We start from the raw sequence: 27,809 nt of genomic DNA on the forward strand, positions 1-27,809 counted from the left end.
TTAACGTGCTTCTCCGTTAATTTGCCGATGAACGGCAGAAGGGAGATTGGCCTCAGATTGGTCATGTCCGACCAGGGGATGGTGGTGTTTTTCCTGATAGGCTTGACCATGGCCTCCTTCCACTCCCGGGGGACCAATCCCTCCGACAGGGAGCGGTTGATCACCGTCAGAATGGAGGGGCTGAGGACACTCCCAATAAGGTGCATGACACGGGCAGGTACAGGATCCACTGGGCTACCTGATTTAATAGTCCCAATCAGGGAGTTGACTTGGTCCAAGGTTATCTCGCGGATGAAAGATAGCGTAGCTGGAGCAGCGCAGGCTATTCCAGATTGGAGACTGGAAGAGGAGTCGTATTCATCCGCGGATAGGCTTTATTGGGAAATATTCCGATAAATGGCATCAATTTTATCGGAAAAAAACCCAGCAGTGTCATCGCACAGTTTTTGGGTCAGCACTTCTGGGCTGTCGCAAGCGACGGGCTTGGTGAATGTGCAGAGAACCTGGTACAGCAGTTTGGAGTCGTTGCCAGCCTCAGAGAGTTGGAAGATAATATGGGACTTACGGGCAGCTCTGATGTTTTTATGATAGAGTCTCATTGCTGAGCTATACCTGTCTCTATCGACAGTGCTGCGCGAGAATCTCCAGGATTTCTCCAACTTCCTACAGGCCTTTTTCTCCGCACGCAGTATGTCCGAGTACCATGGTTCCTGCTTGCGGCCCGAACGCCGATTGCAGCGTCTTAAAGGGGCAATAAGGTTGACCGCAGTACTCAAGGCATCGTTGAATTTGGACAGGGCCGAACTGGGGGAGTCTGAGGGAAGAAAGTCAGGAGGGGTAAAAACCGTTCTAAAAGTATCAGCGGACATCTTGTGCCACTGCCTGCGCCATAGCGGAAGGGGGGCCGGGTGGGGACGTTCTTCAGAGAGAGTGGGGAGGGATAAGTCGCAATACATTTACATTTACAAAATGTCAAAGGAAATAAGTAGTAAGAAACACCCAATCAAAGAAAAATTATTTAGAATAGGACTCGTCTCATCTCCTGTTCGTTTCGGTCAAGGACCTTTATTCTCTTTTGCAAAATATGCTTTTTATTTCCCTATATGTGTGCTGGGTACTACAGCACCTGGGCATCCCACATCACTGTGCGCGTGCCATCTCCTAAAGTGATGTTAAAATTGCACCCACTATAAAATACATTTTCTCCTACGTCTAAAGAATACTTGTTATTATTACTTGACGAAATGCTGCTCGTTTTAGCAACATCGATGGATGAAATGCTGAGTTATGTCTAGGGGGTTGTAACTTGTCAGTTACACACAGATACCTGCTGCCGGTGCTCACCTCACCTATCCATCTTACTGCCATCCGACCACTTCTGAGTCATCTGAAGAGCGCAAGGACAGAAAGCCTGAAAGCGCCCAGCAGCTCAAAATGCACATTTCACCTTCGGAAAGAAAACCCCATTCGCTAAGGGAAGGCTACGCATAGGTAGTAGTTCGGTCTCACTGCGGCCTCGCCTTTTGACAAATGTTTTGCATTTGCTGCTTTAATCAATCAATCTCGAGATGACCTTTCCGCAAGTTTGAAAGGCAAGACTGTCATTTCTGGCCCACTGCTGCGGTATGCACGGCAGTAATGAAGCTGTCATCTGATTATGTGAAAGCGAACCTGTGACTGGCAGGCATGCTGTACAGTGATTCGAAAAGGCAGGAATAGCGGTCGTGATTCCTTTCCAAGCCCGATCCGAGATCTTGCATTTTTCCTTCACGCCATGTTGGACCCCGTACCCTTGTGAGAGAGAAGAAATACTCCCATCGTCAATTTGAGGCACTAGGCACCTCTCTCCAGGGCCGGTTCTGGGATTTGCGAGGCCCTGGGCTAAAAGGGAATGTGCGAGGCCCCTCTTATGTCTATAAGTGGCCCCTTGCAAGGAGACCATTCACAGACACTATGGGAGGCCTATTGTCCTGCATTTTGTCGCCCCCACAGTTTTAACTTTGAGCCCAGAAGCATTTCTCACACCTTCACCAGTCTGCTAGGTGTGAGAATTGCTTGTTGGCTAAAAGTTAAAACTATGGGGGCGCCAAAATGATGGACAATGGGCCTCCCACAGTGTCTGTGAATGGGTCTCCTTTCAATTGAAGGGAGCGTCTCCCTCCCTTATGTGCGTGGCCCCATGCTGGTGGGCTGAGTGCGAGGCCCTGGGCAGCTGCCCATGCCTAGCACCGGCCCTGCCTCTCTCTACCCTTCAATTTAGTAATCCCCTTCTACAAGCTTTCTGATACGACAGCGGTACCACATTACAGCTGTTTCTAGGCGCATTAAGCCGTCATCTAGCTTTATATGTACAATATCATGCGCTAGAGATATGTGCAGAGTATTGCCTGAAGAACTGGGCTCCATGATAAGACACAACATCCCCATTCAGATACCAGTACAGCCTAGTGTAACTCCCTGTAATCTGTGTCTCTTAAAGTGGGACAGGCTGCTCTACGTCCCCCGTTAGAAGTGATGCTTCTCCTCCACATCTCACATAGTGAGATTAGGCTGGGATCTGAATGGTAACTTGGGCCACACACTACGGGCACTGGTCCACTGCATGAGGTGCTGCCTCGTTACATGCCGCAAAGGCCCTTGGTAGCGGGATCAGGACTTTAAATTTGGTGGTGTGACGATTTATAAGCATAGGTACATTTCAGGCCAGCAGTCAAAATTGTGTGACACCTCTGCAGCTCTGATCTTAACAACAAAAGGCTGATGCTTAATAAGGATCATGTCCAAACGATGCACCTCGTTGTCCTGCATCTCAATCAATCAGGGAAATGTAAGCGCGCTACTCACCCGTGAGGGCTCAAGGCGCTGAGGGGGGGTCTGCAGATCTTTTTAGCTGAAGAGCCAGGTCTTGAGGGTCTTCCTGAAGGTGCTTAGGGAGGGGGGTGTCTAATGTCTGCCAGTAGCTCGTTCCAGGTTTTGGCTCCAATGTGAGAGAAGTATCTTCCCCCTGCTCTGGCTCTATGGTTGCGTGGGGTTTCGGCCAGTACGAGGTTGTGAGATCGGAGGTTTCTTTTGGGTACGTGGAAGTTGATTCTGTCATTGAGGAATTTGGGTCCGATGTTGTGTAGGCATTTGTAGGCGTGCGTGAGGTTTTTGAAAGTGACTCTTTTCTCCACAGGAAGCCAATGGAGACTTTGTAGATGTTGGCTGATGTGTTCGTGTCAGGGGATGCCGTGGACGAGTCTGGCGGCGGTGTTCTGTATTATCTGGAGTTTGCGGAGAAGGGGCTTGTTGATGCCGGGGTACAGTGCTTTTCCATAGTCCAGTCTGCTGGTGATTAGTGTGTGGGTGACTGTCTTCCTTTACTCAGGGGGGATCCACTTGAATGCCTTGCAGGAGGGTGTTGAAGCAGCTGGAGGTGACGGCGTTGACCTGTCGGTTTATGGTGAGTGATGAGTCGAATATGATGCCGAGGTTCTTGGCGTGGTCTGGGGCGGTAGGTGGGCTTCCGAGGGCGGTCGGCCGCCTGGTGCTGTGCCATGCAGAAGGGGTGGTACCGAGGACAAGGACTTCTGTCTTCTCTGCATTGAGCTTCAGGCAGCTTTTGGTCATCCAGACTGCGACGTCTTGCATTTCTTTCTGGAAGTTGAGTTTGGCAGTGGTGGGGTCTTTGGTGAGAGAGAGGATGATCTCAAACTGACACCAGGGTTGAGAGCTTTCTTATTAGCTTTCAATGACTAATTGCTTTGTCACCTGGATCACTGATGTCATAGCAAAAGTCCTACTGTCATGATTCCATTCAGCCAGTTCTGTAAATGAACTATCCTTTCCTAAAGCTTAGGAGTTTAGTCTAGTTTGCTGTCCGGTGGGGTCCCACTTGAGGGTGCAGGTAGCAAGGTCCTAAGGACCATGGGAGCACAGCTAGTTCATTGGTGCCCAGGCTGGGCGGGCTGAATGCAGAGCAGAAGATGTTTTTGCGGTAATGTGCAGGCAGGTTGCAGGTACGATTCCAGGAAAGCTGGGCCACTCACAAAGTGTGTTTCAGGAGTTTTGATGTCCCTCGATTGTTGCTTACTCTCTGGGCAGTTGGAGTCCGGATTGAACTCTTTGTCTCGATGTAGGCTGCAGGTGGTCTGGTACCCTGGATATTAGTATGGCACAGCTTCGGTAGGTCCTGGTGTCTTCACACTCAGTGGGGAGACAGATGTGACCATCCAGAGCGTATTTACCTCTTCTTGCTTGGATGCTCCATCTGAGTCGCTGGGGAGAAGCAAGTTGGTAAACCAGTCTATGCAGGTTCGGAGCCTGCAGGGCAGTAGATTCTCTCTGGTGTTCTTGGAGGCCCCACAGTTGCAGGACGACACAGCACACTACAATAGTTGAGTCATGGGGGCAGCAGGCAGGGTTTTGTGCCAAAATTCTGCAGCAGGTCTTCTGTTCTCAGGTCAGCAAGTCATCTTTGTCAGTGTCTTCTTTGCATCCAATGAATCGAATGTTCGGTCCAGGGGTACCAAACAAATGCTAAATTTAGGAGCGTTAAAAGGAGTGACAGGTAGTAGCCAATGGACTGCTTACCTTTAGGGTGTCCACACCCTTTAAGTGGCCACTTCCTGTGGGAAAGCGCACTACCCTAGCCCTGATAGGTTAATTCCTGTCTTCGCAAGATGGAGGAATTGTAAAAGTAATGTCCACATCACTTGCCCCATCTTAGGGATAGTGCTGGCTGAATGTGAGCCCACCTCCTCCTCTAACTAATTTTCCCTCCTGTCCTCCTTCCAGAAGGGGAGCAGGACGGGGGATGGGGGGGGCGGGGTTGGCATCCTCCACTAGATGGAGACAATTTGGTTGCATTTCAAAGGCGGCACCGCCTTTGAAGCTTCCCGCCTTGGAATGCATTCCGGCCTGCAGGAGGTGTGAAGCACCTTTGCCCAGAGCTGCCATTGTTTCTGACCTCTGAGAGCGTAGGTTCTGACCCCATGAGGTCAAAAACATGTCTGGTGGTGGCAGGCTGGCTAAGACTAGTCGGAGACCACACCAGTGTTTGGTAGGTTTTCAGGCGACCCACTAAGGTGTCCCCTGTGTGCATTAGTAAATCCAACACTGGCAACGGTGTGGATTTATTAAGACGAGATGATTGGAACTAGCAACTCCTATTACTTAGTCCTGAGGGTACATCTAGGAAAGTGAATCAACTGGCATTCAATGATTGATTTACAGGTTCCTGAGTCATGGTGGTGAGTTGCAAAGCTATCCTTATAAAATAATAAAAACATAATTTGGGACAAGATGAAAAGATAGTCTAGTGCATCGAGTGGAACATGATCAGGCATGTTTAAATTAGGCTGATTGACGTTTTGTACAGAGAACTAGTGAACATAGGATAGCTAATTGTTTCATATTACTTTCTCACACAAGTGCAAAGGACACGGTGCCTCAGAGCAGAAAATGTGCAGACCAAATGCCATGCAGTATCTTGTTTTGTGATTTGCTATTTGGGAAACTAACTCTGACACTGATACAAAACATTCTCCCTGTAGCACATGATACCTGCCTTCCTCCTACTTTGATCTGAGACGTCATTTAAGGGGGGGGGGGCGTTCTCTCTGTTAATTCTAAGTGTTCTCAGTGTGAAGAAATGTGGAGGAATGGGGCAATATACTTTGCATTTTAAGAGTGTGCAGTGTGCTCTTTTGCTTGTCCTGGTTTTAAACAACCACGGATATCTGCATCCGTATCCAGAAGCGCGCCCTTCATCCTGTGAGAGCTGCAGCCTGTAGAGTCCCGATGCAAGGTGCCTTCGCTCTGGGTCCGAGGCCAGCACGCCGGTCCGCAGGCAGCCATGCGAGCCAGCAGAGCCAGCCCCGTCCCAGCCGCTCAAAGAAGCGTTATAATTATCAATGGATGCCATGAGCTGCTCCGTAGTGGCGCGCGAGAGCTATTAGCAGCGTAAATATGGCCGCGGTGTGTCCGGGAATGCTAATCAAAGAGGCTTGTCGAAATCAGTCAACGGAAATTGACACTTGGGCAGCCTTAAGTACCCGCCAGGAAGCGAGGAGCTTCCCGCCAAGGTTAGGCAGTTCTTGGCTCCCGGATGCTGTCACCTTGGCTTCGTGGCAGCAGATTCAGGCCATATCGGTTTCTCTCTCAACAGCTTGCATTGAGGAACGGTGCACGGGGTATTAGTGCACCATGCAAAATAGTGTTTTGCCTGCTGGAGCACTCCCTGGCACTGAAGGCAATTTTTGTAGACTTCTGTGGTTAGTTGGTCACACCACTAGATGGCACCTGATGACTGCATTCTTCCTTCTCTCTATGTAGGCACCCACCCTGCTTGCGATAGTTGAGCCCCATTCAAAAACCAGAGTACAACCTGCAGGTCGCAGGTGCGAATCCTCGTAAGAGCATAGTTCCAGGTAATTTACCCAAATACCATTGAGTCAGATAGCATAAGAAAAGAGCACCTCTTTTTTAGGTGCCCACACCTTAATAGATGTGGGTCTAGAGTGCGAGTTGCTAGTTGTGAAACAGACCCTTGAGTTATAAGACTTTACCCCAAAGTTGTGTGATTCAGGTAACATCACTTTAGTTCACACAGAAGGATACAAAGTTCCCCGGGGAGAGTACTACAGTGTGGAGAAGGAACTAAGTGGGTTCCCTTGTCGGAACTAGAGAGCCTCACACACCCCGAGCGTTAGGTGTGAAACACACCCTGACTGTAGGATGTCCAGTCTCCTCATCGGCTCACTGCTCCTCGTCAGACCGGCACTGCAATGTCTGACGGAGTGCCCAAAGGCACTCTTTTGGCGGAGTTCTTTTGTTCCTTGCCGATGGTGTGTGTGAGTGAAGAAGAAGTGTAGTCGGTGCAAAGTGAGTGAGTGTTAAAAAGGGTAAGCAGTCCACAAAGGGATTTATTGACGTGGCTGACGTTACTTCCTGAATGAGCATAATATCACTTGTGTAGTACTTTGTTTAGGTCCTGACGAATCGCCGTTTGGCGAGAAACATGTTGACCGCACCAGGGGGTTGAGTTAGTTTGCTGTATAACTTCACAGAATCTAGCTCCCCTCCCACCCCTTTTAATCAGGGAATCAGCCAGGTCAATAAATCCCTTTGTGGACTGCTTACCCTTTTTAACACTCACTCACTTTGCACCGACTACACTTCTTCTTCACTCACACACACCATCGGCAAGGAACAAAAGAACTCCGCCAAAAGAGTGCCTTTGGGCACTCCGTCAGACATTGCAGTGCCGGTCTGACGAGGAGCAGTGAGCCGATGATGAGACTGGACATCCTACAGTCAGGGTGTGTTTCACACCTAACGCTCGGGGTGTGTGAGGCTCTCTAGTTCCGACAAGGGAACCCACTTAGTTCCTTCTCCACACTGTAGTACTCTCCCCGGGGAACTTTGTTTCCTTCTGTGTGCTCTAGACTAGGACATGTACACTGGACCCCATTAAATATCGTCCTATCAATGTTCCCCTTGTTGTTTCAAACATCACTTTAGTTCCCTTATCTGCCAGATATGGGAGCACTTGGCGACTTGTAGAGCACCAGCATGAAGTACTATTAAAAAAGAGAAACTGGACCTTTCGAATTTCAAAGGGTAATTAATGTTATTGATAGGCTTGACCGGAAAGCTTCTCTGAAAACAAATCATGCTAATACTGCTTGATGTTTTTAGTTTGCCTGCTGAGTAAAACTGAGAAAAATCTGGCGCTAGATCATCGCTTTCCAACTTTTTTAGTAATAAGAGCTACTTATGTTCAATTAAAGTCGCCTCAGGCTTTTAATATTACTATTGTTGTAATCGTGACCACATCACACAAGAGTACATTAGTGATCTCCACAATGCAGGGTTACGAGCGCTAATGTACACAAGTATAGGCAATGCTAACAGTTCTGGCTTATGAATGCACTGCCAAGCCAGGCCTAATAATCTAGTGATTGCTCTTCTCCCATCTGTACTGCCACCAGAGAAACAGGCCATACATTATCTAGTTGTCTAAGACACTTTAATAGCATTGTAATTGCATGTGTGTGCCCTGGAAAAGTCAAGATCAGGCAGGATAAATAAACAAAATTATCACAGCTATGTGGAAAGTGAGCACTTTTTTGTGGTAGCACTCAATTATTCCCAATCAAAACGTACTCCTGGCTCCCAACATGTGGGTGGAGCTAAAGCACCTCTTCTGGTGATATTTGCATAATTATCTGGCGATGGTGCGCTGGCAAACCAGACCATAAAAAGGCTCTACCAAGTTACAATGCCTCTGTATGGGTAATATATAAAAGCCATAGCAGCAGTGCTCATGGCATTAAGGTAACAGTATTAGTTATCAGTTTCCCCAATGCCGCATAATTTATCGCTCAGATATTAGCTTTAAATATGTTTTGGAAATTATGAATTCTGAAAAAACACATTTCATTTTGAATTAGCATTGTTCAATTTTGGTGTGCATATTTGTTCCACTGAACAAAAGTGTCTAATTTAGTAGGCTGAACGACACACTGAAGAGCTACTTACAGGTAGCTGGAGAGCTACCAGTAGTTCACAAGCTACTCAATGGCAAAGTCTACGCTAGATGCATTCACCAGATTTCAGAGCTGAAAAGAGAAAAAAGGCTATGATGGGGCCACCCTTCCCTGTATGAATCTCAAAGGTGTGGCCTGTGCCCAGAGGCATTCTGATTGGCTCAGAATGACCCTAGACCATGGGCCTTTCCAACCATGTATAGGGCCCTATTTTAGGATCATTCCAATTGCCTGCTCACAGCCAGTTAGTGTTGCACATGCACAAACTGCCTGTCAATCGGTCATTTTCTGGTGGTCCGTGGACTGGTGCAAAATTACCACACACTGTTGTCCCTTTTTTTTTTACCTCTGATAAGCAGTTGAGGGTCATGCGAAATTTACGGATTTGTACCTTCATTCTCATCTGTGTACCACTTACTTTGTGTCTTTGTTGCTGGTTACCTGCTGCCCTGTTTGTCTCTACTAGTTCAGCTGTAACACTCAACCAGTCAGCCACCCAGAGCTATACCATTGCTTATATTTTGGAAGAGACTGTGAGCATATCTTAAGATTCAGTGGAGAAAAAAAATTGTGAGAGGACACACGCATCATTTACATCAATTTGTTGTTTGCTTTTGAGGATTATTCTGTTAAAAAAAAAAAAATCTTGACCGCGCCAGAGGATGAGAGAAAAGGCCACCGGTAGCTCCTCCTCTAAGACAGAGGAGCATCGCCCCACTGCTTTAAAGCAGCAAAAGAAAGGAAACAATAAAATGATAATTACTCATGTTATTATCATTGTATTTTGTCCTCCTGTGGCAATGTGTGTGAGGGGGCAGGGCTGAAGAGCACGAGCGGAGTGGTACAACCCTCCTAAGTGTGCAATGGTCCTCTTGGGCCGCCCAAAACCATTGTGCGCACTTTCCCTGTTCTCTATGCAAGCTGCATTACAGCCTGCATGGAGAACATGCCCACCCCTACAGCCCCTGGTTGAGCTCGTGTCACGGCGCTCAGACCAATCACAACACTGCATTGCAGCGTTATGATTGGCTGCAGGGAGTGAGGGAGCCTTGTGCTTCCTGTTTCTCACAAGAACCCAGGAAGAGGTGCAGGAGAGGTAAATGTTTTTTTTTTTTTTTTAAATGACCCCCGCTCAGTCCCCCACACCCACCCCACTCCTGCTTCCAGGCAGAAGCAGTGACAGGGAAAAAGCCAACTCAACTTGGCTAAATTCTCTCTAGATATTGCTGCCTAACACCTCACCCTTAGTGTTCTGACATCCGTTTCTCTGGAGGATGCAGCACCATGCTGGTTATACTTTATATTCCTAAGTAGAAGGTGTGGTTTAATGGCCAAGGGTTCGACAATGGAACTAGCAAATATTGAATCTTGGCTTCCCCAGTTGACTAAATTGTGCGAGCCTGGGAAAAGCCCTCCACATTTCCTTGTGCCTCACATCTCTAAATTGACAAACATTTTAAACAAACATTTTTAACAAACATTTTACTATGCATACCTCTAACAATATGTGGGTAAGGTAGCAAAAGGTCCAAGGATTTCAAGGCTTGAACAACGCTTAAATAAGCTGTTTTAATAGGTGAATGGAGACACACTCGAAGCTCTGGACCTCTTGGGCTTCATGTAGAAAGACAGGGTTGAGGATTGGTAAGTGTGTACTCCATAGGAAGGCACAAGAGTTTTTCAGGATTAATATCCGTTCTTTCAAAATTGTAGTATAAAGGACAGGACTATTTTTGATTGCAGTGAAGTGTCTTTATTATTTTTCATAGAGCAAGGACAGCCGACACGTGTTTCGCCCCCTCTTGGCGATTTGCGCCGGGGCTTTCTCAAGGCTAGTTTGACTTTTACGACGTCAATAATTTTGGTTTCCAAATTATTTCAATGTCCAAAATATGATAAATACAATTCTTCAGGAACAAGCATTCTTTCGTAAAGCTATTGCCCTCTGCGGTCTCAGGTCCTAGTTCTTCGTCGACATGGCAGTTCTCGGGGAATAAAGACACTTCACTGCAATCAAAAATAGTCCTGTCCTTTAGACCTCTAACTATACATTTCTCACCTTCAAAATATTAGCAGGCGCCAGACTGAATTAAAACAGTTTCTAGCCGTGCTCCAGTGTGCCACAAGGTAGGTCTATGCAGCTCCACGTTTACTACCTTCTGTATCAAACGTGACGGAGCGGAGTCCCATTTAAGCACCAAACTATTCAGAAGAGCGAGGACACTGCCAAATATGTCACCTGGGCCGGTCTGGATGCTACCAGTTGCTTGGGGTTTGTAGAGTACACTAGACGGTGCTCCGCTTGCACGTGTGGATGTGATTGAATGGCTTATCTGAGGATGTGCAGGCACCCTTAATGGATATGCCCTTTGAGTTCTACCTTTTAGGCAAAGTTGTCTGGAATGTCAGGGCATTTCCCTGATTGGTTACCATATTGCAGGATCTTTATACACAAGGGAAGGTAAGCTCATTCGGCAGCGCCTGGCAGAGTACAAATGGCAGCTAAGCCCCAAGGTGGAACAGGGCATATTCCATCAGTGGGGAAAACTGCTGGATCTGTTAACCACTATGATGCTTGTTGTGATCAATACGCAGCTGCTGAAATTAAGTTATATGTGGATATATTTGTGTTCACTATAACTTATGTTTGTCTTTATATGTTTGTTTCCTACTTCTGTTTTTTTCCCATCAGGTATTAAAAGGAACACAAATGAGATGTTCCCATAAGCGCTATTACGCATTCAACACCTTAATAGAGGTATCATAGGAATATAGGGTGTTCTTTTCCCTGCTCCTATTTTTATTCACTTAATTCACATTGCACGGTCCTGACGAAGCGCACGAGGATCCATTAGGGACCTTCCTTCCAGCGCGAAACATGTCGATCAGGTTTCACATTCACGTATAAACACAGGTATTGAGAGCGGCAGAGTAATACCTCGACCTCTACCATATTTGTTATTAGAGGTGCTTCATCTCCCCCGGACAATTCTTTTACATTTACCTCTCAGACCTTCAAATAAAAATTGTCTTCAAGGTACCGGTGGGGTAATTTTAATACACTTGCACGTATCCCTTTTAGGCCCACACACCCACATGCACAACTGCAGTGTCTCCTAAAAGATCTCCGATAAAGAGCCCTCTCCCGGGGCCCGTGGAGGACAGCAGCATCACCCCTACGAGGAGCAACGCCCGATGATGAAGCATGACACTCGCAAGAGTGTGTGAGGGAACAATTTTTTTCTTTTAAAGATATTTATTTATGGTATTTGTACATATACATACAATACAAGCGGGAATCGTTATATGGGTTACCAGCCTGTGAGAATACAGGGCACTAATTTCTAAAGGATAAATTCCCCCATCTTCATCAGGTTGGAACCACGTATAGAGACTTCATTCGATCTTATCTTCTCTTCTTAACCAAAGAAGGTTATTGCTTTCAGTATAGGAACAGTTACCAACCAGGGAGTACATTTTAGTTCTTGGGAGCAATGGTACTGAACCTACCTTTTTCTTTAAACGCTCCCTGTCCCCCCTCTCATAGTGTTCTACAATTTCTTGTCAGCCTAATTAGTTGTAAGTACAGGGACGATGCTTACTGAGGTTTCTGCTAAGGGTTTTGTCCATTAGAAAAAGCTTGACTTTTGGAAATCTTCTTATATCCGTGCTTCGTGCATGAATTGCCTTGATGATTATTTGAATCGAAAATATCAACTGGGTATAAAACAAAACTAAATGCAGGGTGTTTATAAAATATGAAAACCCATATTACTGGAACATAAAGTACATAAGATACCTTCATCACACACCAAGTGATTTCTTTGCAGGCAAAATGAACAGCTGACTGGTTTTCGCTTGCCGGCTGCCGTGGAGAACAAAGTATCCATGTATGTTAACGGCCACCAGATATACTTAATCAACTGCCATATAAATCCCCCATGTATTAGGAGCTTTTTCCAGACTTAGAGTCAATTAGACGAAATCTGGAGTTCCCACTCAGCGCCAGACAAACCGGGCGGGCATTCAAGTAAACATGGACTGTTTTACATCTCTGGGTATTCGGATAGTTAGCAAGGAATCGACAGTCTGTTGGACCGGCTACTAAGAGAAATCCACTGGTCCTCTCTTCCACTTTCACCTACTGGAATGGAAACCTTGGTCAAGATAATAGTCCCAACTAAAGTGCTGTTTGTTTTACCGAAATACCCTTTCCGTCTTCCTTCTTCTTTCGTAAACATTTTTTACAGCCTTGATAAATCCTCCTGCTGGAGAATGGACTTCTGAGGGTAGCAATAGGGAAATATTTCAAATCAACTTGTGATGGAGAACTGCTCGTGTCTAAATCTACATCACATTATCGATTAGGTTGTGATTGACTAGCTATACGGACCCTTATCGGGCCAAACATACAAAATTGAATTATGGGTAATGGGTGACGTCTTCCCGCTCCAGTACCTCTTTGGTGGTAGCCGCCATCTTGGAATCCCCTTCATCAACCAAAGTGGCCCTTGGCATATGGCGAGCCTTTCAAGCACAGATTAGACTGGGTGAATAAAATCACAGGGAAACACCTTCGACAATGGGAAATAGCCTTCCCTGGCCTTTCAAGTGGGATAAAAACACTGTGGGGTCTCTCAAAGTGACGTGGCCTATGTAATTAATGGCATGGCTTAAAACACCCAAGCTAAAAACCTGTACTTAGCATAGTGTGCCGTTTGACTGGCGTTTTGCTATTTCTGTCATTGCATCCGGATATAAAATACAGCAAGTGACAATGTACCTACAACAAGCCAAGACTATTGGCCTTGTCAGTGGTTTTTAGTTGCATAAGATAAATAAGAAATTACTATGGCTTTGGTGAATCGAATATTGAAAATGCTTCAGTTCTGAAATGATGTTACTATGAAAGACCTTCAACAAGTCTTTTTGAAGTTACCTCACATGCAGTGCAGGGTGGTACTGCTGCAGAGTTTACATTTTTTTTTTCACCCTGCGAGTAAAGTAAAAAATGGAGAGTCCGATAGGGACCTGTCTCAACTCCTGTTATTTAGAACTGCTGGTGCTGAGCACCGACGGACACAGCCCACTTAACGCCCTGAAATTTCCCCAGGTAAGTACCCTCCATTGCTTTTGGTTTGGGATAAACTACACATCTTTACACGGGTGATTATAGCCACTTCCAACCATGTTAAGTCTTTTGTAGAGATATGGGAGGAATTTGATCCGATGCACTCACTCCACTCCTATCGATATCTACAGCTCGGATGCGCTATCATTTCCGCTTGGCTACTATGTAGGAGATGCTCACCTTCAATCCCACGGGAAGCCAAAAATACTATCACCCTATTAGCAGCGAAGGGTAATAACTGTAGGATTTATAAATTTACCCTTCATCATAAACGCTACGGATGTATGTGGGAAGTTAAGACATGCATGGGTGGCAAGTCTGGACTTTCTAGAGGACAAAGCGGGGACATTTGCACTGCTGGTACCAAGGGAAGCTGCACTCTCCACTAGATATTGCCTAATACAACTCAAAAAATGACTCCGAGTCTATCTTACCCTGAAGAGGTTTTGGTGTACGAGCACGAGCTCCTGCCTGAACTGCCTCATCTGTGAGATAGGGTGGGTGATTTCCTCCACGTAATCTGGTACTACAGAATCATCCGTCCCTCTTATGAAGGCTTAGAGGACACTTCTGCTGGTTGATCTCACCCCAAAATTATCACTTCTATCTTGGAGGACAGAGGTTACATGCGGGTTGAAAGAGCCCTACTAGAGCAAGAACTAATTCTGACCAAAAAAGGACATTACGCAAAACTGGAGGAGGACAATTTCCCCAAGTACTGCGATGTGGAAAGCTGGACCTGCTGCTTTCTTGAACTTCCAATTAATGACGCGCGGACTACCCCAAAACTCATCAGAGGATATGGGAGAAATGGTCACACTTCTGTGTTTGGGTGGGAAGTGAGGCGGGGCAATACACCCAGGGAAGACCAACCAGGCCATGGATCATTTAAGGGATAAATATCCCAAGTCTAAATTTAATGGGAGAGGGGGTGGGATAAACAATATCGAAAGAAAGTACATGCTGACTGTTGAGGCCACTCAGTGACAGTTTTTTTTATATTGCTTTATTGAAGGAAAAAATATATACATCTCCATCTATGTTAATTTTGGAGATCACCCACCCCTAGCAGGATTGTAGTTGACATCCCAGTACCGTGGGAGCACTGGCATTTTAAGACCATAAATCATACAAATGAGCATACAAAATCCAAGTTGTCTATGGTAACCTATGGCCACAGAAACAATACATCGTAAAACTGTTGGATCGCAGGGTGAGGCTTTGACTGCAGCCATTTTGAACGGGGATAACCGAGCTTTTATCTAACCTTAACATTGCTATATTTTGCTTTGACTCATGTCTTGAAAACTACCTCTAGGGTGTGTAACATCTTGAGTCTCGGTGTGCATGTACAGGAGCACAGTCAGACTTTGCTGCCTGTGAATACGAGCTGCCATACCGGCAGGCGCCTTCACAAATTCAATGTGAAAATGTTAATCCCGCTGGCCAGCTCCCAAGTGTCCATGATGCTGAACTGTCATAGACGAGCAGGGGTCCAAAGACCCCAGAAGCAGCAGAATATCTCTGGGTCACCTGGGATCCAGGCATGATACTTTCACATTCATTTATGATTTATAAGTTGTACTTTTAAGATATTTATGAAAGTGTTGTTTTAAGTAATATTCATTCTCTCTGTTATCATTGTTTTTCAGTCTATCTGGCTCAGCATTCATGCCTCCTCCCATGCGCTCGACCTTGCCTCTGCAGTTGAGCTAGGGTTGACTAGGTTTTGGTTCACTTTCCATCGCACACCAAGTACTCAAGCAGTTTGATCTTCGATACTGCTTGGTAATGGCTACAGCCTCTAGAATATTGAAAACAGCTTGAGGCTTAGCAGGGATAGAGGTAGTACGCTACAAAGTATAGCTCGTACTGCTTCTCACAACAGATATACTTTCATACTCTTGCTGCTTACCACCTTCAATATTGCCCCATCGCTCTGCTGAACTGCCGGCCTGTCTACGACAAAAGGTGGGTGCTGCGAAAGGCTGTTTCTTGGCCCATGTGCAGAGAGGGGGCAGTGTTGAACAGGCAGTCCCAATTGTCGTCTCACACTGTAATCTGACTTCAAACATCGTGACAGCACCAACAATGCAATTCTGCAGATCGTTGATGACTCACGCCGCATCGTTGACTCTGAAATCTCATGTCTTGGTTTTTCTGCTCGATCTCTTGTTTGCCTCTGACATTGTCGACCACAATGCTTTTATCACCGTGCTGGGGAATCGAAAGGGCATTCAAGGGGTAGTTCTTGACTGTTTTTTTCTTCTATCTGACAAACCGTTCCCACGTAGTGAAAATTGGGAGCTCTTTCTCTAATCTGGACAGCCTGCAATAAGGGATCCTCAAAGGTTGATCCTTTCACCAACCCTAGTTTAACCTCTATCCTGAAACACTTTGTGAGACCCTTATGAACTCTGGAATCCTCTTTCACCTGTATGCTAACAATACTTACCTGAAAGTTTCATCACTGCACAACTGTACCCTTCTCTCCTACGCCTTTGCAAGAATTCAAACTTGAATGTCAACTCAGCACCTTCAACTTACCTCAACTAAAACAGAATTCCTTTTCATATCTCTGAAGAAATCCAACCTGCCTGTACAAGAATGGATAGAATCAATCTCTACCCTGGAGTACCAACCCACCATTGTTCAGAACGCCAAGTCACTTATCTTCATCTTCGGCAATCCGCTCAACCTCCATGGTCAAATTGCAGCCATGGCTGAGAGCACCCGGTTCCAAATAAGGTTTCACTGGGGATCAGGCCGCTCATTCAGGAACAGGATTTGAAATCAGTTGTTCGGATGTTGTGTCTCTCCAGTCTAGCCTAAAGGAACTCACTCATTTCAGGCATCCCCAAAGCACACTTAGCTCGGCTCAGAGCAGTTCTACATGGTGCAGCCCACTTTGTTACTAGACGGAAGAAATTTGCCCACATCACACCTATCCGGCTATCCCCTGAATGGCTCCCTATTGAGACAAGAGCTACATTTAAAGTTGCCTCCATCACCAGACACAACACGGCACTCCTCTTTGCCCATCTACCTAACTTGAACTTGAAAATTTAAATTCTCAGGTGCCAAACTTTGTTCTAGAAACGCACAATCGCTTCTCCTGGAACCTCCCATCTAAACGAGAACAATACAAGAACCAGTCATTCTCTGGGCGCACCCCAAGAATGTGAAAGTCCCCTCCTCTGACCATTAGTACGACCCCAAGGCATGTAAGACTTATTTTCTTTGAAATACACTTAGGCTAAATCTGTGATCTCCCGCACACTCCTGAATGTCTGTTTTTATCTTTTTTCCTGTGCTGTATCTCAAATATATTCTTGCGATGATTGGTAACTGTACTTTTGTAAAGTGCTCTCTTGCCCCTGAGTATTGTCAGGGCTGTATAAAATCACAAAAACAAAACAAGTACTGTGCGCTTATTCAGAGAAAAAGCAATTAAAACACATGCACATTTGCCACGCACAGCCTTTACCATGTATTTTTATTACTACGTATATACCTTCACCACGCATGGCGTTACAACAAATTAACATTGTAAAGGTATGCATGGTAAGGGCATACGCGTGGTACTGGTGGTAAGGGCATATGCATGATAAACCTGCCAGTGTGTGGTAAGGCTTTAAGCGCGGTAAAGCTGCCGGCGTGGTTAAGGCTATTGGCGTAGTTAGAGGAAACGGAGAAACTCTTCCACTTCCTCTTAACGATCTGCGCCATGACTGAAGAGATGCCTCGTCGTCGTCGTGAGTGAGGTTAGCTGGATTGGGCCTGGGGCAAGGGGACGGTTTTAGGGCTTTAGGGTATTTTGAAAAATGGCTTATTGTGGGGGGGGGGGGGAGGGCTGGGACGCGTCTTGCATGGGTCTTGTTTAAGAGTTCAGAGTAGGGGACGGGTATTTTTAAAATGGTCTTTGGGCCGGGGAGAGGTCGCTCAGAGGTATTGTTTTAGGGCTTAGTACTGGGGATGGGTATTGTTTAGAGAGGCTGGGGTTCACGCTGGGGGTCTCTTTTAGGGCTCAGGACAGGGGTTGGGTATTTGCAAACCAGGCTGGGGATCGCGACGGGGACCAGTTTTAGTGCTTAGGACAGGGGTCAGTTCAGGGAAAACCTTTATCACACATATGCCCTTCAACATTAATGCTTTTACAATTAAATTCGTTGTAAGTAAAAGCATGTGTGGTAAAGACATATCCGTTGTTAGAATATGCATGGTAGAGTTTAAAATGTTAAAGGCATTCGCGTTGTAACGCACATGTGGTGAAAGGCATGCGTTGCAACGGAATGCGTTGTTCCATCCTACAGCTGCTCATGCACAAGCATGCGTAGACACTCTCTGTCACCTGAGTTCTGCCCCATCTTCGTCCACCCCTTTCCCCATCCCCCTCCCTGTCTGTGACATGCCTTGCGGAAGAGGGAGTCAATTTATCTTCCTGATTTACAGCGCATCTCGGAAATACGCCTTCTCTGTAGACAAATGCAGAGAGATAAACTCAGTGCACTTTCTGACACAGCGCACGCGTAAACTTTGCATCTCTTTGTTACTCAGCTCATCGCCATCCAGTGCAAGAGGCCCATTTTTCTTCTTTTCCACAATAGGATTAGAGCAAGAAGCCAGTAGTACATCACATTGATGTAATCAGCTGTCAGGTGTCTCAAAGCACGTCTATGGCGGCTGCAGATAGGACAGGGCACATTTACATGTGCAGAAGTTTACATCAGTCAAGGCTTTGTTTGGCGTATATGCGGTGCCAGACTTTTCTTCCTATATTGGTTCTTGAATGCACTTTCAGGAAGAACAACAGCTCTTGCTAAGTCACAGTTGGCAGGTCCTGACTGTCGTACTTTACAGGTAGCTGGTTCTTTCCGTCATACCTTACAGGTTTCACGTCAAATTATTTTCTCCAAACAGATGATCCTCTATAACGGATTCTCAGATCACGCTATGATTATTATGGAAGTAGGATCGGTAGATAGGGTAAGAACCCCGAAGCGTTGGGTCTTCAATAAGAAATATCTGACTGATGAGACCTGGGTGGAGGGTATCAAAACAGAAATTTCTGATTTTCTCGCACGGAATGTGGGTACAGCCCCCCTCAACTATGTTTGGGACTCTCTGAAGGCATATATCCGCGGGCTAGTCATTGGGAGAGATGCAGTAGATTCATTGGCCGCCAAGAACAGGAATAAAGCGCTTCAACAGAAAATACAGGATCTGACCATACGTATGCAATATAACTTAGATAGATCGCTATATGACCAATTAATTGCGGCCAAAAGAGAGTTCTCGCAGGAGCTCTATACTCAGAGTGAGGAGATTTTTCGTAAGAGCTCTCAAAAAATCTATGAAGAAAGTAATTTTACTGGCAAACTCTTGGCGTGGCAGGCCATAGAACAAGCCTCGTCGAATTTAATACATTCTTTGTACTCTTCTGAGACTTCTAGAAACACTTCGGATCCAATTGAAATTGGCGATATTATGGTCACACATTATAAGAAAATTTATGATACCCAAGCATCCATAGACCATCAAAATTTATTGATGTACTTGGAAAAACAATCTCTTCCCACTCTTTCTTCATTTGACCAAACGAGTATGGTGATCCCCTTCTCGCGAGAGGAAGTAGAGAAAGTAGTTCATCAGCTCCCACTTGGGAAAGCTGCTGGCAATGATGGGTTCCCCTCAGAATTTTTTAAAGTTTTTTTCAACACCTTTGCAGATTTTTTTATACAACTATTAAATTTTATGTTGATGGGCGGACATGTTCCGGATTCATTTCGGGAAGGAACAGTGGTAAGCTTTCTTAAAAAGGGCAAATCCCCGACAGACCCGAACTCTTATAGACCCATCACGTTATTGAACACAGATTATAAAATTACCACTAAACTATTATCCACTCGTTTTAATTCTTTTGCCGCAGATTTGATTCATGGAGATCAAAATGGGTTTGTTGCCGGAAGGCAGCTGTTGACCAATACTCATTTTCTAACGGAGGCTCTTGATTTCTTTGAAGCACGAAAGATCCCAGCATTAATTTTATTATTTGATGCTGAAAAAGCCTTTGATTTGGTGGTATGGGAGACACTTTTTGTTATTTTACAGCACTTCGGCATTCCAGATGTAATAATAGATCTAATACGGAATCTTTATTCTGGGGCTAGGGCCAATATCATTATCAATACAGAATCAGTGGGACTTGTTTCGGTGAAACGTGGCACTAGACAAGGCTGCCCACTGTCCCCGATATTATTTGCTTTTTTCATAGAGCCGTTAGCTACTGCAATTAGGAAAGCTCCACTGTTACTTCCCCCTATTAACTTAATGCCTAAAATCAAACTATACGCAGACAACATAATCCTGCTAATTAGGCCAGAAATACAATGTCAAGCTCAGGCCCTACAAATTTTCGAAGAGTTTGAGGTTCGGGGGGGATATAGGATAAATTAAAAAAAAACTGAAATTATAGTGTGCGGGGGCATTAAGCCTGTAATTCATCCCGACCTAAAGTCTTGCATTAATAATAAACCAAAAAGATACTTGGGGATATGGTTTTCATCTTCAGTTGCTGATCTTTATAGTTTGAATTTTGTACCAATGCTGCAGAAAGTCCGAGCAATGTTTGAAAGATGGAATTCCCTACCATTAACTATTATGGGACGTGTTGCTCTAATTAAGATGTCGGTTCTTCCGCTGTTAAACTTTCTATTTTCAACTATTTCTTGCGCTCTGCCTGGCTCATTTTTCTCTAAGGCTGAATCTTTGTTTTCTTCCTTTATATGGGCTAAAAAGACACCACGCATTGCTTTGCACACTTTATTTGAGGATAAGGAACAAGGAGGGCTAGCTCTTCCCAATCTGAAAGACTATTATAATGCTTATTTGGCTCAATTTTTGACTAGATTTAAGGACAATACCCAACAACTTTTTATCAATTTTTTCTATGATTTGATTTGTAAAGAAGCTCAGATTCCCTCACCGCTTCAAGTTTTCAAATCACCAAAAACAGTTAGGTATAAGGTTTTGCACTGGTTTTTTAAAAGACGCACAGCACTTCTAAAGAGGCACTCTCTCTCATTTCTTAATATATTCTCTCCCATTAGCTCAGTTTTTTCATTCTTTGGGGTGGATATTAATTTGGAGTTAGTAGAAAAATGGCAGAAAATAGGGTTCAGGAAACTGGATGATTTTTTAAAAAATGATACCTGGATTAGGATGTCAGATTTGACGGCCCGGGTTCAGGGCAATTTTATATTACTGGGCTCATATAAGCTGATTTATGGTGTTTTGCTTCAATTAGATCCCACACATCTTTCCCCCCCTGATTCACTATTCACTGAACTTTTTCTGTCAATACTAGAAAGGAAGCCAGGGGAGTGGAAACGACGTTTAACCATGAACAGGGATCCGAATTTATGTGGCAAAGCAAGTAATAAATGGCTAGACCAGTAAAACATGGTACTAACGCCCGCCGCATGGAAAAGAATTAATGTGTTGAATTTTTCTGCATTGAGAGGGGCCAATTGGCGCAGAATGCTGTTTTTCAGTAAATGGCTTCTGTATTTTACCCCGGTCAAAATTCATAAGATGTATCCTGAATGCTCTTCGAATTGTTATAGGTGTTTACAGCATGACTCTGCTAATTGGTCGCATGTGGTTGCTAAATGTCCTAAAATTGTTCCTTTCTGGGAAAATATATTTACGTCTCTGCAAAACCAGTGCGAAATCCCAATTTCTGTTAACTATAAAATGATTTTGTATGGATTCGATCCTGAAATAATGCTAGAAGGGCATTTAGTTAAATTCATATATATCGCTATGGCTGTGGCAAGATCATTAATTCTTCAAAATTGGCGATCGCAATATTGCCCCAACATACACGAATGGCGTTATAAAATGCAAAAAGTTAGAAACAGCGAACAAGTGTATGCTCAAAGAGTGGGGTTGATTCGGAAGTTCGAGAAGATATGGGGTTCATTCTGTATTGATGTTAATTAAGCCTGAGGGCATATAGGGTTTTTTTTTTGGGTTTTTTTTTCTTTCCCTTTCTACTTTGTGTTCCCCTATCTCCCTTCAGTATTTATCTTCATTGTTCAAATTTACTGTCATGGTGATATGTGTGCTTTCTAATTTTTGATGTTCTGTGTACATTCGGGTTAATTAACGTTATGCTTTTCTGTGTCCAAGACTTCAATAAAAAATATTTAATAAAAAAAAAAAATACCTTACAGGTTGCATATCTGGTCCTCGCCGTCAGACCTTGCAGGTTGCATATCTGGTCCTCTCCGTCAGACCTTGCAGGTTGCATATCTGGTCCTCGCCGTCATACCTTGCAGGTTGCATATCTGGTCCTCTACGTCAGACCTTGCAGGTTGCATATGTGGTCCTCTCCGTCAGACCTTGCAGGTTGCATATCTGGTCCTCGCCGTCATACCTTGCAGGTTGCATATCTGGTCCTCTACGTCAAACCTTGCAGGTTGCATATGTGGTCCTCTCCGTCAGACCTTGCAGGTTGCATATCTGGTCCTCTCTGTCAGACCTTGCAGGTTGCATATCTGGTCCTCGCCGTCATACCTTGCAGGTTGCATATCTGGTCCTCTACGTCAGACCTTGCAGGTTGCATATGTGGTCCTCTCCGTCAGACCTTGCAGGTTGCATATCTGGTCCTCGCCGTCATACCTTGCAGGTTGCATATCTGGTCCTCTACGTCATACCTGTAGGTTGCTTCTCTGGTCCTCTCCGTCATCCCTTACAGGTTGCATATCTGGTCCTCTCCGTCATACCTGTAGGTTGCTTCTCTGGTCCTCTCCGTCAGACCTTGCAGGTTGCATATCTGGTCCTCGCCGTCATACCTTGCAGGTTGCATATCTGGTCCTCTACGTCAGACCTTGCAGGTTGCATATCTGGTCCTCTCCGTCAGACCTTGCAGGTTGCATATCTGGTCCTCTCTGTCAGACCTTGCAGGTTGCATATCTGGTCCTCTACGTCAGACCTTGCAGGTTGCATATCTGGTCCTCTCTGTCAGACCTTGCAGATTGCATATCTGGCCCTCTCCGTCATACCTTGCAGGTTGCATATCTGGTCCTCCCCGTCATACCTTACAGGTTGCATATCTGGTCCTCTCCGTCACACCTTGCAGGTTGCATATCTGGTCCTCTCCGTCATACCTTACAGGTTGAATATCTGATCATACCTTACAGGAGGCTCATTGTGAATGTCGTACAGTACGAGGAGTCTGATCCTGACACTAGACCCGATGGTGACTTGTACCTTAGCGGAATCTGCTCCTTATGGTAGACTTCCATACACACCCACCTGGTTGAATCTCACTGACAAGCCTTACTCGTGTCCAGTCCTGCTACATCTTACAGGAGGTAGATCCATTCATACCGTACTTGACACTGATTCTGCCAGCTGTACGGTACAGGTGATCACTCCTTCCATATCTTTCAGCACGCTTAACCTGCCTGCCAAGCCTTACAGGTGGGGTGTCTATGCTGCGGTACACAGCAATTGTGGCTAACCATGACTGAAGTACCTTACAAGCGACAGTCCTGCCATACCTTACAGGAGGCAGGTCCTGACAACCATACCATGTACATGGCGGATCCTGTCTGCTATACCTTACTGGACGTGAGTCCTGACTTTGCAGGGAATACTGCTCCTTGTCGCATTACAGGTGGCTGCTCCTTACTGCAATCCTTTACGGGAGGCTCTTCCAAGGTCCATACTGTAGTGGAGGATGATCTTGACTTTGGTAGCTGAGCGATGGCTGTTCCCGCCATATCTGCAGGAGGCTGCTCCTGGCTGCCTTACCGTATAGGATGGGAGTCGTCAGATGGCAGCCCCTGACTTCCTTACATCAGCTGGTCTTGACTGGTAACCTACCAGGGGTTGGCCCTGGTTGCAATCTTCGCAGAGGTCTGGTCCTGAGGCTGACTGTGATTCTTTGTTAGGTGTCTGGTCCGGTCTTTCCTGTATGATCTTACTGGGTTTCGGTTCTGACTGTCATACATTTCTTGAGACTGGTCCTAGCTATCGTCCCTTTGCCGCTGCTGGCTGGTGACCTGCAGTACATCTCTTTGACAACTCAAGATACATAAATCTGAGTGCCACCAGCTCTTTGCTTTGTATCCGAACAATTTATTCTTCTGAGATACAAACAGATCCCAGGCTGAATTGCTAAAAGTGGCCAAGCTTTTCCACCTGCTGCTTCCCTGTGACATTATAGGCATGTTGACTAGTTCATCGGTGGCCTGTTCACCTAGTTGGCACTCATCGTGTTGGGGTTGCAGACGTCCAAGCCATGCCTCCCATCCTCCACAGTGCCTGTCCTCCTCCTTCTATAGATCCATTCCGGACCCTGCCACCTTGCAAGGCCCATACACCCCACAGTGTCCTCCCCCAGACTGTAGACTGTTTTCTCTGATTGTTTATTGTCCTCGGAGGTTGATCCAGGCCACAGGCTTCCACCAGATATCCCCACCTTGCACCATCTGCGTGTGTTCACTGTGTGCTTCGGTGCCAGGTGCAGGAATCTGTTTGCTGGCTTGCTTGAATCGTTTGCCAGAGATAAAATCTCTGTTGTTTCATGGCACAGAGAGTGACTTCATAACCAGACCGGGGTATTATGGCTGATACTAAAAATGACCCGTCCCTTTGCAATATCTCTTTATCACTTTCCTTTCTGAACGTTATGGTGTATAAGGAGTGCTCTTGTCTCCTGCAGTTATATGCGTTTTATTACAAACAAACAAAAAAGCTTATAAGGGTGATCTGATGTTTGGAGGACTGGTTAATTTATGGCTGCGGCGAGGCAGTGCTTCATTTATTAGGTTATGGTAAGTGAAAGGGCCCAGACCTTTTTTAGTAACTCACTGAATAATAACGGGGTCCCGAATACCAAGGAGGCTTAATTCCGAGTCCACCTTTTTTCGCTTTCTTCCACCACCCTACACTTCCTGGCTCTTTATTTCACTTTTGCAGGCTCTTTGTCATCCGTGCTTTCTTTCTTTGCCACTGGTTCCCATCTTACTCTTCTCCCCCCTTTTCCTTTTAACTCTCTTGTCTCGGGTCAGAGTTTTACTATAAAAAATATGTCCAGGGTGGTTCCCAAAAATGATTACTATTTCCCCAACACCTGCAACCATTACCACAAATTGAGTACTAGACCGGGGCCACCCCCGCTGCAGTCTGCCTGCTAAATCTAGGGTTTACTGCCAGGTCGGTGGTCCGTTTCCCCCTGAAGCCGCTTCGCTTTCATGGCGGGAGATGTTTTGTGCAAAGAAAACAGTGACTACTCGGCTTCCATCAATGCCAAGCTTTTTCAATAGATGAACTCCCTAAGCGAGGGTTTACTTTACAAATTTAAAAAAAAACGTAAGCCTCCTAAGAGACGTTTTACGGGATGGGCAAAGTGCACTCTGTCCCAGGGCCCCAACCTTTCAGGGGGGCCACTGATAGATCCAGCCCTGTTCTGCAGAGTTTGGTTTCCCTGATGACCTTTAATAATTCTAACAGAGATTTTTTTACCTAAGATTTTCCTTTAATTTATTTTTCATGTGTGTGATGATTGAGAGTTCATTACAGACTTTTGGCAGAGAAATGTGTTTGTCTTTCATGCAACATCCATAAAAAGGTTTTTTTTGCGATAAAAACAGGACCTCGCATATTCATATGTTACAGAGTAATATTACTGAGATGCTGCTGTGTTATAATATTGAAAACACACCTCACTATTCCTAAATATTATATGTCAACACATTTAGACTTTGGACAAGTGTGCCTGTACACTGACAGAGACCTATCCAAGGAGGTAGGGTGACCAGGCGTCCCGGATTTGCCCGAACGGTCCCGGTTTTTCACCAGTTTTCTGGGCAGATTTCAGGAAATGTAGCTCCTGTCCCGATTTTTTGAGAGGGCCAGCTGAAAACGGCGGGGTATGTTTTTAATGTTGTACAAAGCAGGGAGCAGTTGTTTCTAGAAAGCAAGTTAATTAACAGGCAAGCTTCTGGGGTTAAAAATTGCATTTTATGTATGGTCTAACTACCTGTTCTGTAATTCTGTGCGCTCGCTTGAAGTAAAACTATAATTCTTCTTCTACTTTAGTGAATGTCCTGGTTTTTGGCTTTACAATTCTGGTCACCCTACAAGGTGGGCATGAAAGAGTTGAAACTGGATCATAAATTCTAAGCTGTTCCGTACGGGGCTCTCCAAAATAAGTTTGGCCCACGGCCCCCAGGATCCATAAGATGTCCCTGAGCCTCCTGGCTCAGGAGCTTTTCTCCCCAGAGCGTTGGAGCCCGTGTGGGGATCCGCCAAGGTTAACACCGCGGTCTGTGATGGCAAAGAGGCCGGGCATCCCGACACCGGTCCACAGCCCTGTCTGTGCAGGGGCAGCCTTAGGCATGTGCAAGCTGTGCACCTGCACAGGGCCACCAAACCCCAGGGGCCACCACGCCAATATATATCCTTATTATAATAATCCTCTGAGGATGGATACATATTTGCGTGGCAGCCCCTGGCAGGGATTTGGCGGCCTCCGGCTCTAATCCACTTCCAAACACCCTGACCCCCCCACTCTTCACTGGCCTCCGCGCTCCACCCCGCCCGGACCCCCTCTTCCGGGGGCCCCTACCTACGCTCCCTGCCCAGGGCCGCCATGAGCCTAGAGCCTCCCCTGGTCTGTGTCTGGAAACCCTCACTCCTCCAACCTCCGAATGAGGCGGGGGATTGTGAGTTGGGCTGATGGGGCACCTGCTAGCTTTTTGGGGATGTCCTGTTACCGTCCAACTCTGCATAAGACCCCAAGACCCTCCATGCCCCGCCTGCGTCATGCCGGATGCTGCAACGCTGCCCGTGTTCCCGCCTGTGGTAAAGCAGCGCGCGCTCCCTTGTGTTATTGTTGCCATGATTTGTCCGCCGCCCCTCCCTCCTCCCCTCCTTGCATTCATCCCCAGCCTGCTCTCGCCTTTCTGCTTCAGCGGTCTGTCTGTCTGCCGGTTTTCTTTCCTCTGGAAATATCAGCCGTGCAGGTGCGCGATGCCCTCTGCCTGCTGGAGAGACCAAGGCCGTAAACATAACAAACGGCTTGTATTTGCCGCTGTGTCAAAGTTATGAGTTTATTTTGTAATGATGTGCTCCTGCCCTCATGAGCTAAACTGGCCGTGGCGGAGGTGTTATTAGTAATATGGGCTCGGCGGAGCAGAAAGCCGAGTGACCGAGAGATCAGTGTATCAGTCAGCGAGAGGGCGAATGCAACGAGACAGCCGCAGAATGAGAAAAGGGCCGCCGAGATTAAAGGCAGAGCCGAGCGGGGCGCGGACCCGCCGCTCCGGTGGGCAGGCGGGAGGGGAGCCGGGGGTCCTGCTTTCCACGCCTCCTGCTCCCGCCTGGCTGACTCCGGTGTCAGGCAGGACCAGCGCCGAGGCTGGAAATCTGGACGCACCTTCGTGTGTTTGTTTACCACCTTGCCAATGTTCATTTTAGAAGTGGTCTGTCCTTTTTCCCCTCCATATTTGACGTGTTTGCTTCAGCTGGGCTGTCTCTTTGACTGCACCGCAGCAGAACCCGTAGGAATAAAAAGTGGCTTGGTACAAAACATGTTTATGGTTTTGTCCTGAATGAAAACTCATCGGGGCTTTTTTTGAAGAACTTGTCTTATTGATTGGGCCGAGGAGAGAAGCTGCAGCAGGGCCGTTGTGTAGATTTTCAGAGCTGAAGCTTGTTTAGCGGCTAGGACAGGCGCAAGAACGGGGCATCAGACACAACCCGCCAGCTAAGCACAGTGGAGGGGTGGGGGATGCACAGACAGACATCCAAAACGGACAGTGCCAACCTGGAGTTAAAAAGTGACAACAATTTGAATTACACCCACGTGTCAAAAACATAGAGCTACTGGATTCGGACTCCACCTAACATAAAACCCACAGCTCTCAGAAACAACCCCTGAACATGTGGCCACTTCCGGGAGGCCACAAAGTGGGAGCTCAGTCTTGTTGGCATTGAGCACCAGGAGACTGCTTTTCCTTCATGCCGGAATGATGCAAAGACAGTGTTGGGAAGTCTCCCGAAACCGAATAAACCGAATAGCGTAGACATGGCTTAATGTCATTAGCATATGATACTGACTCTGGGATGTA

At 46.0% G+C, this 27,809-nt stretch overlaps 1 protein-coding gene across 7 annotated transcripts in view; it reads left to right on the top strand.

The window, feature by feature from the left end:
* ACACA (acetyl-CoA carboxylase alpha) overlaps positions 1-27,809 on the top strand; it is a 1,131,726-nt gene that overhangs the window by 732,848 nt on the left and 371,069 nt on the right. The window lies entirely within an intron of this gene.

Source organism: Lissotriton vulgaris, chromosome 2_1, assembly GCF_964263255.1.
Source record: "Lissotriton vulgaris chromosome 2_1, aLisVul1.2, whole genome shotgun sequence".
NCBI lineage: Eukaryota > Metazoa > Chordata > Amphibia > Caudata > Salamandridae > Lissotriton > Lissotriton vulgaris.